Source organism: Fringilla coelebs (assembly GCF_963513975.1).
Source record: "Fringilla coelebs genome assembly, chromosome: 7".
Taxonomy (NCBI): Eukaryota; Metazoa; Chordata; class Aves; order Passeriformes; family Fringillidae; genus Fringilla; species Fringilla coelebs.
Window position 1 is genome coordinate 28608594 of NC_140035.1, and position 16609 is coordinate 28625202.

A 16609-nucleotide genomic window follows, 5' to 3' on the forward strand; every position below is an offset into this window, starting at 1 on the left:
CAAAAGGAATATGTTACCATACTTTTAGAACAGAACTGGCTTGGGTTTTTTTTCCCTCTCCTCTCACAGGGCACTTCCTTGCTGAGTAGGACTGCAGAGCACACGGTCATATTTTGGGCTGAGGAAGGGAATTTTATATATATACATACACACACAGATCTCACACACTGATTTCCTGTCCCCCCTTGCAACAACCCAATTGCAGGTGAGGGGGTAGAAGGTTGACATGTACATGTATACAAAAGAAGTTGTTTGTTTAGAAAAATTATTTTAAAAAACCCCAAAAAACAACCCCAAAAACCCCCACCAAACCCCAAAGCTACTCTTTAATTCTGCACACAGATTTACTTCTCATAGCCTGATAGTGCCTCTGACTGTAAACAGAAGAGTCTTGTGAGTATTCTTAGGAGAACTGGAACAGTAATACTGAAAAATATTTTAACTGGGAGAAATTAATGTAGAAAGCTGGTGGTTGAAGGTGTACACAAATCTTGTTATATAAGCGGGAGAGAAATGTCACTACTTGTTGCCAAAATGAACTTGTTGGCAAATTCAGCTGTTTTTTTGGTTGAAGAGCTCGACTTAATTTTCTTACTTTTGAAGTACTGATGTCTCATGAAAAAGCCAAGGTAATGGCTTGAAACATCAACTTCCTCCTTTTATTTTAAATCATCTTGTCCAAGATTTAATGAGAAATTAAGGCATTTGAATGTTAACGTAGCTGGGTTTGTAGCACGTTACACGTATATTTTCTTTCCTGCTCTTTAAAACATTTTTTTCTAGCTTCTGTCCCTGCCTTTCATTCATAATGGGAGCCTGAAACAAAGTGAAATGCCATTTCTTCACCAATGCCATTGGTGACAATGACCAACAAGTATTGTTCAGTTTGCTAGAGAAATTTGGTGGCAGAAATAACCTTGAGGAGAAAATGGCTAACAGGGCACAGGGGTTGTCAATGCAGACTTGCCAAGCAGAAGGATTTTACCCAGTTCCTCAGGAGTGGAAGAGCTTTGCTGCAGGAAGCTTGCTCACAAAAGTACACTGACAAGAGCTCTGAAGTGAAATACCAGGGAATCATACAGAAATCATCATTTCCTACTCTGTGTCTTAAATACGACCTGCTGCCAGTTGTCTCTTCTGCTCTGAATGTACTGGTGTATTTTCTGTCTAACCACCTCTGGTTAGTTGTGTTTACAGATTTACCTGTACTTTCACTGCTTGGCAGTTTGAGCTGTGCTCATCTCCAGGTACTGAGGTTGGTGCTGAAGCAGCAGAGACTTTGCTTATGGCAAGGACAGAAGGGAAGTGTTTAGCATCAGGGGGAACTTCAACAAGCAGGTAGTGATTCTGTGATTAAAGCTTGTGCTTGGAAATAGGAAGTGATGTCCTCTGGGGGATTTCACTGCCTCAGGACTCTTGGTTTGTTTGCAGTGAATTTAAAGCCCAAGTTTATTTTACTCCATGGCCATATATATAAAAATGGGACTTTTAGTAGAAACTATCTATGCTTTTTTTTTTCCCACCCTCCTGCCAAACTGGGTGCTTTCTCTGAAGCTTTCGCTTGGCAGGTTCCTTTAATTAGCTCTAATTGGTTTCAACTGTGTGAATTCCAGTGGTAAATCAAAGTAGATCTGGCTAGTTTTGCATGAGCTAGTAAGTATAATTTGAAAGTTACTTTAGTTGTAAGATGGGGAAGAAAAGGGAAATCCATCTTAGCTTTTTTGTTTTTTCTAGAAACCATTCTTATCCTCCTTTCTCTTTCAACGTGTAGATACCGCTCTGTTCAGACATAATAAACATATGTGGGCATTTGTATAGGTTTTGAAGCAAAAGTATCAAAATCAATGATACCATCTGCATAATTTTAAATACAATATCAGTGTAAGTACCAATGGGAAGTGAGTTCAAACAGAAATCTAGGAATTTTTTATTTGTTATTTTTTAACATGCCAAAACAAGATATAGGTTTTAAAGGTCTTTGTTTTAGAAGTTTTTGAATTGGTCTCTTTGTGGGGAAGGGCTGGGTGTTTTTTGTTTTGTTTTTAAACATGGGCTGACCTCTTTAGAAAAAATATAAACCCTTTTTCATTGGCTCTAGACTTAAGGTTACATAAACATTAAAGGACATAAGCAAAAGGGTGTAATGCTGCAGGAGCAACTGAAGTCTTTGGTGCACTCAAAGGTTTGTCTGCAATTTGGGAAACAGCCAATATGACCTTTGGCTAATTTTGCAAGGCTAGCAAACACTGGTATACTTATCCACAGGAAAGCTTGCTAGCAAACTTGACTTTGTTAAATGACTCTCCCTTTGTTTGGTTTTTATTTGTTTTAAACATAACTGTCTAGTCCTGCTCTCTAAAGCAGGCAAAAGCCCTTTCATTGGATCTGAGACAGGCAGGATTTGCTGCTTGCAGGTCTGGGATAAAATTTGACGTGGAGGATATTAGAAAGTGTGTCACAGCCTTCTTCCTCTCTTGCTGGCTCAGGTTTATTTATTTTTCTCCCTTCCTGCCTGCTGCTGAAAACACCTGTTTGCTTGTGGCATCTTGTCTGTAGGCAGGGTTGTGGGGAGATACCATCTTCATTCCAAAGGAAGTGGTGGGTGGGAAAGGCCAGTCAGCTGCTTCCTGCAGCACGAGTGGGGTGAGATTGCAGAGCACAAAGAATTTCTGGCCATGTTCACACAAGACCTCTGTATCAATAAATATGGATATTATCTGTTGGAGCCAGGCAGGGTTCAAAACATTAAACAAAGCTGTGCTAGCTGCCTGGGTGGGGTAGAAATTCCTCTAAAGGCTTTCACTTATAAAAGCAAATGACTGATTCCAAAACTGACTCACCTGACCAAAGAGAAAATATTGGCTTTAATGTAATCTCTTTACAAGCTGAGGAATTTGTTTTACACCCTCTTTTCAAACAGAATGGAAAAAAGTTAATGAGACTGGCCCTCACATTATTTGATGAAATCAACGAGGAGCTTAAAATAAGAAATCAAAGGTCAGCATCTTTTTATTGTCAGTCCCTGTCAAATTTTAACCACTAATTTGGTGAATTGGCATTTTTTATATATGACCTAGACTTAGCTGAGTAATGGTAGCATAGTTCTTCTAAAGCTGGATTTTAGTAGGGCAGCTGGGGTAAAGTTCCCCATTTCTTTCATCTCTGTTACGCATGGGAGTGGAAATGACAAATTTTGAACTCCTGCAATTCTGCCATTATCAGCAGGAAGAATCAGGAAGCCAAGACATCCTTAACTGCTGGCTGTCTGTTTGGGGCACCTCTGGGACATTGCTCCTCTGTGAAATTTTGGCAGTGGAAAGGGAAGCCAATATGAACTTGAATGGATGTCATACAGCCTTATCCCATCTTTAGCACAGATCCAAAACCTCAGAGACACCTACAAAGAACAGGTGGGACAAGTACATGCAGTGGCAGGGAAAACAAAGATATTTTTTTCAGAAATAAAGCAAATTATGAAATGGGTGTTTTGTTTGCTTTTCTTTAAAGAAACTGTACCAGTAACAAAATCTAAAATCAAGAGAAAGGCTCTCAAAATCAAAAATATCAAAGGCTGGCCTACAGTTTAGGAAAAGAATTAACTTAAGGTCAGCTGTGTTTATCCTTCCATGTCTGGTAATTCAGAACTGGGAACTGAAGGGACCAGGAGGCTGCTGGCCTTTAGGGCACTGTTAAAACTACATGACCTTTGATTTGACATGCTGGTATGCGCCCAAACTTTGAAAATTTCCCCCATTGTTTACATTTGTAATTTTTACACCTGTATTTCACAATTTCTAGAGAAAATAAATAAAGAGGCAGCAGGAAGAGTGTGAATGATGTTAGGGAACACCCCAATTTCCAAACCTTTAAGTACAACCATTTGACAGTGCTTTTAGGCATTGCAGCTTTATTTTCCATGTTGCTACCCTGATCCTTTGCACAGTTGGATGATAATTTTTTGGGTTTAATGATGCAAGAAGGAGTGTGATTTTAAGCATAAAGAGCTATGAAGAAGGGAGTAAACTTTAGCTGATACATAAGAAGATGAATCATGGAGACACCTAAGTATGGTCTAAATGACAAAAAATGTGAAAACCAGATGAGTATCATTGGAATTACAGAGAGAGACAGACCATGGGGATGTGGGACAGTAGAACTGGGAAGAGAACAGGGAGATGGAGAGGTCTGTTACTTAACTATTTCTGATCTGCATGTCTTAGCAACCTCACTTGATACCTACTTCTGCAAACCAGCAGACTCCTCTGAGAGCAAGTACAGCAGCAGCAGGATAGACTCTCACAGTGGTGAATACTTCCTGTTATTGCTTAGAAGGGAAGAGAAGTTTTGAAGCATTTTCTCAAGCATGGGACTAAGGAGACTGCTCGTGACAGAGGGGATGTGGTCATGTGTCTTTGCTGACTCATCAGGTGATGCATTTGCCATGTTTTAGAGCACTGAGAGCCCTGAGGAGACTCAAGGGTGGCCATGCCAATAAGGAAGCAGGGAGAAAATAAAGCATTTCTGCAATGATTAGGCTGGACTAACTTTGCTGAGGTGTTGGACTGACATCCAGTCTGTCTATCCATGGATATGTCATGCTAGAAAATGAACTCACAAACTCAGGGAAAGAAAAATCACTCAGAGACAAAACTCAATACCAGTTTTGTCAACAGTGAAATTGAAAAGAAAGAAAGAAAGAAAAAGTTACATTTAAAAATGCTTGATTTAACTCACACTGTTAGTGTCTTTCTACTCCTCTCAGATAACCTTGCCTTGTATTTCTTACCCCTCTCTTCATAAATACAAATGAAAAATCATTCCCATATACACAAAGGGTAAAGTCTTAATGATCTTCTGTAGTAGCTCTAATGAAATTATTGTGCACTTCTCCAAGAAAAACACGAATGCATGCCTTTTCTTGGTTAAGGAGAGCATCCCAATAATGTTCAAATAAAATGTTGAACAGCAAATGCAGTTTGTTCTTTGTAACAGATTCACATTATTGAATGTATACCAAAATGCACCACAAGCATGCAGTTCATGCAAGGCTAAAAATTAATTGAAAAAACCCCCCAAATACTACTGCCTTTTGGACAGATGGGGCAAAATTAAAGGACTTGTGAGTGAACTGATATTTATTTCTTCGTTTAATCATGGTGGCTTTCTTTAAACGTGTGAAGAGTGTATGTGTGTGATTCTGAAGAGTTTTTCCCTCCTGCTGAGGTTTGTTAGTTACCTCTCAGAAGAAAAAAAATGACCCATGAATGTGCTTCCCCTGTTCATCCATTAAAGTGAGTGGGTGGTGGCTCTCACTGAAAGCAATCTCACAGCAGCATTTGCTACATCCAGTACCTTAAAACAGTTCATAGAGTCATAACCTTACTTTGAACAGCATTTACTTCAGAGAATCACCATTCTCTATTTTTTGTAGGCAGTTTAGTATAAATCTTTGTAGCTGTGTAAGCATTATAATGTCATTTACATTTTCTAATTAGTTTTCTGTTAATTGTTAGATATATGAGAGAAATCCACTGGATTAATTGCAAGTGCAGTCTGAAGTTTGAAAGTTTATAATCTGTCAGATTTTCAGCTTACTAAAATTCTGAGAATAAGGCTCCAAAGCACGACATAATATCCTTTGGCAAATCAATACACGTAATGGAAAGAAGGAATTGGCACACAGGAGCTTCAAGGCATTGCTTCTTAAAGATAAACGGAAACTAAAACTAAAGTCAATACTTACTAATGATTTGCAAGGAAGCTTGAAATGAGAATATTTTTGTTAAGCCAGGTACTTGAAGAGAGACTGCTTGGGGCTCTCCAGCTCACATGAACCTAAGTTGGGCTGGCTCATTGCCAGATTCTAGGAAATTCTCAACCCAAAGCCACCTGACAGAGTTTTACTTAAGTTTATTTCAGATGACAGAAAAGCACTGATTTTGGACAGTGTGATTCTGGGATAACATTATTTATATCACAGGATGTGTCAAATTCATAGCATAAGAATGACCAGAATTTGTTCCTGGTTTTCCAAGGGGCTTTGGTTTTAAGGTATGTGCTTTTCTTACTCTAAGAGAAGTATACAAATTTTGGCCCCATTGTCTCAGAAGACATTAACAATATCACAGCTATCACTAATTAGATGAAAAATAGACTGGGTATGCAGGTTCTAAAAACGTGAATCAGAAAATGAGCTGCCAGTGCCTGGAAGTTCTGCAGGCATCCCCTTCTTGAAAGCAGCATGCACACACTACAGATCAGATCAGATCAGGCCACTTACACGATGTTGAGTGCCAGCTCCATCGTTCAGGACAGCAGTGGCTGATTCTTGTCATTTCTCTCTTTCTCCTCTTCCTCCTGTACAGGAGGGAGAGACTGCATGGCCTTCAGTCATTTCCCTAAACAGGAAGAGTGGCTGTCTATGCAGTTTCTTTTTTAAACTACTGTATTTTTAAGGAGCTCTTTGAAGAGGGTTTTGTTATTTATTATTATACTGGAATTGAACCTTGAGCTAGTAAAAACAATATTATGGCAGTGCTCTAGTTATAAAACCAGAGCTGCTGTTTTCACAAGAGGACACTTCAAATTGCTGCACAAAACCTTTGACTGTTGAGCACTGAGAGCTTTGCAGTGTACAAGCTCCAGTTACTGTGAACAGCCAAGCAGCAATAGATGGTTTTTCAGAGGTTATTGCTGGTAGTTTAACTGTAATTTAAAACATAGAAAAAAGGGATTTTTTTAGGGGAGGGTTTGGTGGATCAATATTACTGCAATGCTTTCCATTTTTTAATGCCACTTGTGTTGTACAGCAAAACAGCACAGAAACTGCATTTGTTTCAAAAATCAGTGATCTCCTGAGGCCAAAGGACAGAGTCCTTTGTTAAGGACTGTGTAAGTCCACTCTTTGTTTTCAAATAACCTGATCAGCAGTCACTGAGAAAGCTGAGTGAGGAGGAAAGAACAGGACTTCAAGAGTTTGGCAGAGGCAGATGGAATTGCCCCCAGACATCTCTGTCTATTCATTGCACCATAACACTTGTGTTTTCTGACATATCCCAGAGCCTTCTGTCTTGGTATGGCTCGTGTTTTGCCCTTTGGCTGGAGCCACCAGTGAAGTCACCCATCCACCTTGGATTGTAGGTTATAATGCTGTCTAAAGACAACACACAGCTCTGCTCTCTTGTCCTCAGAAAATCTGCTTTCCTGAAGTGTGACAGATACAGTGAGAATTGCCACAGAAAGCTTTTCAGAGATGATAGAATCATAAAATCGTCAAGGTCAGAAGTCTTTGAGATCATCCAGTCCAACCATCCATCTTGTACTACCACTAACCATGAGATGATTCTTCATAAGGCAGTTTGTATTTTCAAGCATCTGCAAAAGCAACCAACCTCCTTACTTACACGACTTCCTAACATGACTTAAGTGTACAGCCTCACCTGGGTGGAGGCCCCAATGGGACATTCTGGCTTCCAGTTGTAGGAAACCAAGCCAGCAGTTCTGGGGGCAGTTTCTTCTGGGGGCAGTATTTCCATGTCTTTTCCAACAGTGTATTCTTCAAAAGAACATAATCTACCTGTCAGTCAGTCTCACCTGAGTGCCTGGAAAGATCATGGAACAGATTCTCCTGGGAACTATGCTAAGGCATATGGAAAATAAGGAGAGTGATGACAGCCTGAGGGCATGGCTTCACAAAGGGCAAGTCATGCCTGATGAATGTGGTGGCCTGCTGGCATGGGCTTAGTTGGTGATGGATGAGAGAAGAGCAACTGACATCATCTGCCTGGAGCTGTGCAAAGCACTTGACACTGTCCCTCACAGTGACATCCTTGTCCCTGAAGTGGGAAGACATGGATTTGGTGGATGGATACTTGGTGGGTAATGGATTTGGCTTAGATGGTCACACTCAGAGCCAACAGCTCAATGTCCCAGTGGAGACCAGAGATGAGTGATGTTCCTGAGGGGCTGATGCTGGCATTGGCACTTTCTAACATCAGTGACACAGACAGTGGGGTTGAAAGCACTCTCAGCAAATTTACCAATAGCACCGAGCTGTGTGGGGTGCTTGGCATGTTGGAGGGAAGGGATGCCATCCAGAGGGACCTGGACAGGCTGGAGAACTTCATGAGGCTCAGCAAGGCCAATTGGAAGGTTGTTTGAAGGACAGGAAACAGTACCTAAACTAGTGCTGGTGGTTTCTCTGTAGCAGTGCTTGCCAAGGTGGAATTTTTTATAACTGAACAGTAACAGGTACAGAGGGATGAATGCGAAAAATCTGCTGCTGATAAGGGCTCAAATGTGAGACTTCAAGTAACTCTTTCTCCTCACTGCCCAGTCACTCTTCTCACTGCATGCCCTTGAAGTCTCTCACCACTGACTGCTGTCACACAGTGTCTCTCTCAGCCAGCCAACCCTGGTGACACAGAGGACATGCTATATGTCCTGAGATACTGATGAGGAATGATCTGCCCAGAATTAAGTTTTATCCTTCAACTGCCATGCAGGGAGAGACCTTGAGGACACATTCCTATTTGACATTTGCATAGTGAGCCTACACCGGAACAGATTTTCACAGCACTGCTGAAGTTAATGTCTTAATAAAAGCAACTTCTCCTCAAAGGACTTCGTTTGCTTTAGCCTGACCTTATTTTCAGGGGATTAAAATTTAGCAATAATATTTTTATGGTCTTGAACTCTCTTCTGTTTTTGGAAAAAATCATGTTGTTAAGTTCAGAAAAGAGGCAGAATTTTTTTTTCTTTAGTTTCACTTTGTCACGTTCTAGGAGGAGCAAAACCACACACCAGAAGCCTCCCAGAAAACAAAAAAGCTGCCAGATAGAGCTTTTTTAGAGAACTTAATTCCACACTGGTTTAAAAAAAAAATATATATAGAAAGTGATGTACACGATTTTGATAACTATAGCTCTACTACTTTGTTGAGATGTTTGAAGCTATGATTTAGTACAATTTAGTCATAAGTACTGCAAAGCATCCACAAACTACAGGGAAGGAATGATTACTGAAATGCCTAAAAAGCAATAGAGCCATATGTGAGTGACAAGGTTTTAGTCTTTACCCACACACTCCAAACATGTCCATTATCTTTGGCAGAAAGACAAAGCTGTTCGGAAAAATTGACACTGGTGTTCAGTAGGGAACAGGGAGTCCTGTGGAGACAATGGGATGTAAGACTTTCCTCTCTCCGCCCCCCATTGTGCTTGTGGCTGGTGAAGTTCCAAGAGGAAAAAAAGATTTCTAAAGGTTTCTATCACCCTGAAACAACCATTTTCAGTAGACACCTAATGAACCCAAATGAAGTCCACTTGGTTTAATTTTTTTCCCTGAAAATGACGATCAAACAAGTTTACAAAGGAGCACTGTACTTACCCTTTATCAGGCTCTGATTCAAGAGTTTAAAGCATTTTGCTGGCTTACACTGGCAAGGAAGTATTTACCTCACTCAGTTGCTTAGTAGCTCCTGTCAAATCAATAGGAATGTAAATGTGCTATTAGTGAGTGCTTTAGTCTTGCTGAATCATGTCCTTTGCATGTTGCTGTCATTACTGAAAAATGTGGTTGCGACCATGCACCAAATTTGTTATGGAAGGCAGAACCTGCCATGACATCAGGCTGGTGTGTGAGTGGTGGGGTAGGAGAAGGGGGATAATGAATATTTTCAGCTGTGAGACTACTAAGGGTTTAGATATTTAGCAAATTCTGCCTTTTCCAGAGAAATCCTAGATGTTAGAATCCAGGCATTTTGAAAGTTATTTCTTTAGGTACACTGCATACACATTAGAAAAAAAACAACAAAACCCCCAAAAAACCAAAAGAGTACTTTGATTTCTGCCAGGTATATGACACCATAACAACCACCAAAACAACATAAGAAATCTGTTTTTTAAGGAAAGGCTTCATACACACTCAATTCAGTATGGACTAAGATGACAGTGTTTCCTTCTCTATTTGGTGGCAGCATTTAGGACCCTCTGGTAGAGAAATATTATCCTAAATATTACATGGCTGAATGAGAAATGTATACCAAGAAGCTGATGAAAATCAATATGCTCGCTTCAGTCAGCTCTGAAATAAACTTCAACATTAGTTTTGGTTCTCAAGGTTCAGTTTCAATAGAGATTTTTTTTGGATGAAAATGGCAGAGAAAAATATAGAAGATAAGCCTAACATCTACAATGAAGCAGCAATGCTCAGCTATCATTAAGAGTCATGGCTTGCTTTCTTTCACATAGAAATTTTTGCACAGGAAGAAAGCTTCCCTTCCCTCTCACTCCTTCATGAAAATTGTTTAAGTTTTTAGTTCCTTGAAGCCATTACAGAAAATTTCTGATTTTGTTGTAAGCAGCAAGGTGTTTGTGTTTGATTGCATCCTACTGCCAGAAGCTGTTGCAGAAAAGTCTGCAGCATTGCTATTCCAGAAATTATGTACTGTCTGCCTTGCTGCATTGCCTCTTTACTTATGTTCATATGGTATAATCCTACATATATCATATGTTCACATATATATCCCCCTCTCTCTCCCTCTAGTCTATATCTGTGTATCTGTCTTCATAGATATGCCCAAATCAAAAAACATTTAATACAGAGATGGAATCGGGGTGAGTAATCTTGCAGAGGAATGAAGCAAGCATCTTGCTATGAAGAAAATAAAATATTTACTGAGGTCAGAGGTGGAAGTTTACTAGATTAAGGCAGCACAAGGAATAGGAAACTAGCTGTGCCCTGAGGATGGTTTTGTAGCTGAAGCAAGGGAAGATATGCTCAGAGTGCAGTTAGCTCAGCCAAACCTAATTAGGTACAAGCACTCAGCCTGTTCATAGACTCTGTCTCCAATGATTGACACTTCTCTTATGATCAGGATGGTTTTTATTAGAAGGCTGGGGGTTTACCAGCTCATTTTAATGGTCAGTAAGTTGAAAGTAAAAGACAGGCTCATGATTTACCTGGTGTAAATCTGGAAAATAGATGTATTGTGCTTTGTGTTGTCAAGCATAAATTACCATGTTCTTTCCAGAGTGTGAGCTCTCTTGTGGGAGTAACTGGTTTGTTTTAGGATTCCTCATGTTAGATAAAATTAATGATGATATTTTCTTCTATTTCCTTATTCAGAACATTTATTTGTACAATCAGCTCTAAGCTTAGAGTTTTCTAGGTGAATTTTTGAACACAGAATGAAATACAGGAATAAGGAAAAACCCTTTCAGGCAGTAAAGCTGCATTTTTAATCCCAGCAGTGATCTGTCATTCTCTGTTAAAGAGAAGATGCTGGATGTATTTTTAGACCAGCTTAATTCCAGTATCTGCATGAGGTTTCTCCTTGCAGTAACAGGAGTTGTGCTTTGCTGTGGAGAGTTGACACCTCATCTGTGCAGAGGCAAGGTGCTTTCTCTTTTGTGAGAGAGGACAGTTTAAGGTAAGCCAATAATTATGCCAAAGCTATATGGAATGAGTAGTATTAGGTCTACAATAAGAGGATATGGACTTTTAGAACAGCATTGCAGGGAACACCTGCAAAGTCCTTCATCTCAGAAGTCAGCCAGAGATTTGCTTCTTTTGAACTATAGTTTTTCTTCTATTACCTCCTCTGGTTACTGAAGACTTTTATTCACGTGCAGATTTACTGGAGGTGAAGTGTGAAAGCAGGCTAATTTAACTCTCCCCTTAGTCCTGCCTCTTGCTGTTTTCCTCAGAGTTAGCAACCAGTGATAAGAAATCAGAGAAGGGTATGGGAGTGCATACCAATAGAGATAACAGTGAACAAATTGTTGAGGAGGTGGTAAGCATCTTTTATGCAGATGGAATTATAATAATGTTTTTTCTTGGCCAAGGCAAGACAGATACTGTCATAAAAAGCCATAGGTTTTGAAATTCTGCTAATCTAATTGCTCTTTTGAGCCCCATCTGTTTATCCTGATGGGTACACTTTTAAAAGTCAGAATAAAAGAAAGGCACAAAGTGAACAACCAATGTTCCTAAGCAGATGCACTGCCTTGCCCTTAATTCTCTCCTGAGAGGATCGAATGGATAACTCCACCAGCTACCCCACATCTGAACTAGAATTGGGTTCTGATTAATTTGAGGTACTGCTCTAGAGAAACGCTTGGTGGGGGTGGGAGGTGTAAGTGTGGGTGTCTGTTAACTGCAAACCTCAGTTTTGGGATGCATTTCAAATATAGCTGAAGACTGGACAGCAGGAGTCCTCACATTGAAAAATACAGTTAAGATGTACAGCATGGGTCTGCTTCACAGAGGGTTTTAAAATGTAGCTCAAGATCATCTCAGGGTAATTAAAATCAAAGGGTCAGGATCAGTTTCAAACAAAATTAAAGAGGTAGAAAACGCTCATAATTATATGTTCAGTGCTTTAATAGAATAAAATAAAAGGTTTGACCTGAAATGGAAAATGGAAACTAATCTGCATTATACACATGTCACTTGAGTCAGGTGCCTAAAGGAATTGGCAGTGTCAGAAAGCCTTCTGCTCCCTTCCCCTTTGCGCAGGTGGATGGTCAATGCACTGAAGTAGTATTTTAGGGAAAATTCAAAACCCATTGCTGGCCTGGAAGAATGCCTGAAAGGAAGCATTTGAGAACATTAAAGTATCTCTTCTGACATACTTAACCAATTTTCCGAGGGACACAGGTTATGAGAGATTTTTTTTATCCTTGGTTTCAGCAATTTCCAGGCTGTATAGTACTGTCTGTGAAACTCTTGGAAAGCAGTTCTAACTATTTGTCATTCACAAGCCACTCTTCCCACATTCAGGCTTTTGAGTAGATTAAGATTCCAGATCCAGTTTTCCCTCACTGGTACACCTCTGGGGAAAAGTCTGAGAAGTTCCTTTAGCAATAGAGAATCACCTCAGCAGTGACAGACTCTCTCAGTCTTAAAATTCAAGTGTGACATACATGGAGATCCCCATGGTGTGAGATGATCTGGCCAGTGATACTTTTGTGCTTCCTAGGACTCTTCAGGTCCTGGATAGAGTCTTTTTTGAGAGAATAAATGCTTTGGCATATTGGTCCCATTCTCAGTGGAAGCCTTCAGACTTCTCACATGCAGTTATTGCAGATTTGTGCAGTTGTACAAGGGTTTTCATGCAGGATTGGCTTTTATCTGGAAATCTGTGGTATTTTACTGCAGCTTACATGCAGGAAGTTGAGGTTCCCTATATGTGTCACATTTATTATATACAAAGAAAGGGGTGTCCTTGCAAAGTCATAGCTGTGAGCAGACAGGCCCTTCAACCTGCATAAAAGCTCAGAGATGTTGTCTTTTCACCTTAATCAGAATGGAAAACTGAGCATTAACTGACAGGGACATAAAGGAAAAATATTCTTCTAGAGCTCTCTTTCAATGATGTCTAAAGGATCATGTTCTGAACATAACTTTTTTAATTTAACATTAACTGTATTAAAAATGATGACATAAAAAAAGAATGGTACACTGTCATTCCTGGTGCAACTCAAACCCTATGCAGAGGGACTAAACGTGACTGAAAACCAGTGATGAGAAATGCAAAATCTGGAAGCCATTTAATGTATTTGGTATTCAAAAAATTTAATGCCTTTGGTTTTTAATAGTTTTCTTGTATGGACCTAAAAGCCCACTTAGTGTTTCAGTTAGACACAATTACCAATATAATTTCTACTGGTCTGAGGAACAAGGCTTGTAAATGAATGCAAATAATTAGACTATGCTTGCAAGAATTAAGATAAGCATTGCTATGCCTGAGATTGGAGTTTGAAATTAGAAGCACAAGAAAATCCCAGTAAGTTACACACCAGGAGAAATGCACAACTGGAAACACAATACAGAGTTTTTGACAGTCAGTTTCACTCTGTCTCTCTGCCAGTAAATCATAATTTCCTTTAGAAGGAAGGAGTATGACTCATGGCTTTACATTGAAAGAATTGAATAGCCAGTACTTCTTTAACACCTGGAATGAGATATTAGTGTCGAAATGGGAGCTTCACAGCGTTAGTTAGAGGGAATAATGAGAATATATCAAATGATGTGAGAGAACATAATAATCTGAAATACCAAAAAACCCCCAAACCAACCAACCCAATACAGCTCTTCCCCTGCCCCACCACCTCCCTCAAATATGTCTCTTGGACCAAGTAAGAAATCGTAAGGGCAATGGATATAAGAAAAAGTTTGATAGAGTGAAAGGTTAAGCAGTAGTTAAAACCTTAAGAAATCTGAACAGGCAAGACACTTCTTAAAATTTATCAGCATTGATTATTTTGTAGTATTCATTCAGTCCCAAATGACTTCAGAATTCCTCTCCACTTCCACTGAGCACTCCTTTATGCTTTCAATGTTCATTTCATTTAGGCCTATCCAGGAGCGGCCATCACCTGCCTGGATAGTAATCAGATTATGCTAATGGTGCTCCAGAAGCCCAGGTAAAGTTTTAACCTGCTGTGATGTAAAACACCCTTTCTTTTCGAGCAGCTCAAGACCCAGTCTGATGCTGTTTTCACAAAGCTTCTCATGCAACCTGATACTTCATGTGCATATGCAACCTGCCAGTCTGATTTAATTGCATAACTCAGTTTACCTGCACTTTATCCAAGATCAGACCTTACATGAAACCAAATGCTGCATTTTGTAGAAGTGCATTTGGGAAGACTATCTCTTCTGTTCCCTGAACCCTTCCCCTCCAAAAGTTGTTTTTGGGGGACACTGATATTGCTACCCCTAGGTTTGGTATCTGACTTGAGGTGGCAGCCCTTACCTTTGCTTGATTTTAGCTACAGATGATGCGTCACTGGCAAATTAAATTTTTTAATTATACAACATGTTTCTTAATCCAAAAAAGAAGAAAAAATCACTTATATGCACACTTAAAAACATTCCTTGCTTCATCAGAACGTAATCAATTTATAATAAACCTTTTTAAATGTAGGGATTTGATGAATCCATTTGGACAACTATGTAACCTTCTGCTCCACCACTTTCACATTACTGCTAATCTGTTTAATGTCTAAACCAGCCCTAGAGAACAGTTCAAGAGGAAGTGATGTAGTTTGCTTGTTTCTTTTGGAGCTGCTCCTGAGCACATGCCATTAACACTCTGCACATGAATGATGGGAAAATAGTCATGGTGTGTCATTAAAGGCTGGTGATGAACACACTGACAGCATGTTTATCTCATTCATTGCTGCTCAAACACAGTACAGCTGATCCAGCTATATTCTTTTATTCCATACATGCCTACTCTTTTTTTATTTGCAATCATCCAGCAGGTCTTTACTTATCAAACTCCCTGTTTGCAAAGCAAATGGCACATACTGGGAGCCAGCCTTGTGCTGTTCATCCAGCTGCTAAGTGCATTTAGAGTGCACCATGCTTTCATCTCATAAAGCTCTGCTTAGAGCTTTAGCACCCAGCCCTCCCAAGTGAAGACGCTGCAGAAGTTACAGCACTTCTGAATTTGTACAAGTCATGGTCCCACATAGCATTATTACATCTGATAGCATGTTTCCCCACTCAAGATCCAATTTCCTGGAAGAGTATTTTATGCCCACAACAAATTTTAATCTTAAAGTACGAGTCTGAATTTCCATGTTTATTGCTTCTCTTTACAAACTGAAGGATTACTTCCCTCTCTTTACTCTCTCTGATAATTCACAATCTATGGGACAGGACAAGCTAATAGATTTCTTTTAACTCCAAATTTATAAAGTAAGCCGATTTTTAATCCTTGGGTTTACACCTATGTCCTTAGAGTTAAGGATTTTGGAGCAAACTCAAATACTCATTCTGCATCTGCAACTTTCTTAAGAATTCTGTAGAAGTTCTTTATGTTTCACCATTTCATTGTCTGGTAACATACTGTCTGCTCAGCAAGGATAACAGAAAGAAATAAGATATCCCACTATACTTACTGCCTGTCCTGCAGATGGGCTCTGTCTTCACAGGGAGGGAAAAGAGACTAGAGATTTTAAATGTAAAGCATTCCCTAAGCCTCTCCATCCACAGCAGTGCCACAGAAGACTACTGGGACAATATTTTATGGAGAAGGAGGTCTAAAACACGTGGAGGATGTTTACATGATATTGCTGCCAGGAACTGACCATGAAACAGGGCACTTTTGGGAAAAAGCTTATAATGAAAACTACGTAAAATTCCCACCTCTGACTGCCAGTAGTGGCTTAGTGGATTCCCCTGAGATGATTTACAAACAAAGGGCACCTAACTGTGCAAAGGACATGGTTATGTAATTCTGAGGCAATTTCTATGCTACAGAAATCAGAAATAAGATTATAGTAGTAATAAATTATTTCCTTTTTTTTTTTCCCCTTGTGTCAGACAATAGAACATCAACTATCAAAGAATTAGGAGAGGTAATTTCTTTCCTGTTGCTTTTACGTCAGTTTTGACAGGAACTAATTACAGGTAGTTTGCTCAGACATGATACTAATATTCTTTGTATATTTGCTGGAAAAACTGCACATTTAACTAAATAGAATTAGTATTATAAACAGAATTAGTGTGATAAACATATCTGAGATACTAAATATCCATCAAATATCTGCCTGTCTAAACAAGCTGTTTCAATGCTGCAAGCTAAGTTTAGACA

At 39.5% G+C, this 16609-nt stretch overlaps 1 protein-coding gene across 1 annotated transcript in view; it reads right to left on the reverse strand.

Annotated features, from left to right (window-relative positions):
• Positions 1–16004, reverse strand: part of SLC39A10 (solute carrier family 39 member 10) — a 50853-nt gene extending 34849 nt beyond the window's left edge. Inside the window, exon 1 of the mRNA XM_084209470.1 lies at positions 15915–16004. The gene's annotated coding sequence lies outside the window, so the exon portion shown is untranslated. The remainder of the gene's footprint in view (positions 1–15914) is intronic.
• Positions 16005–16609: the final 605 nt, after the last annotated feature.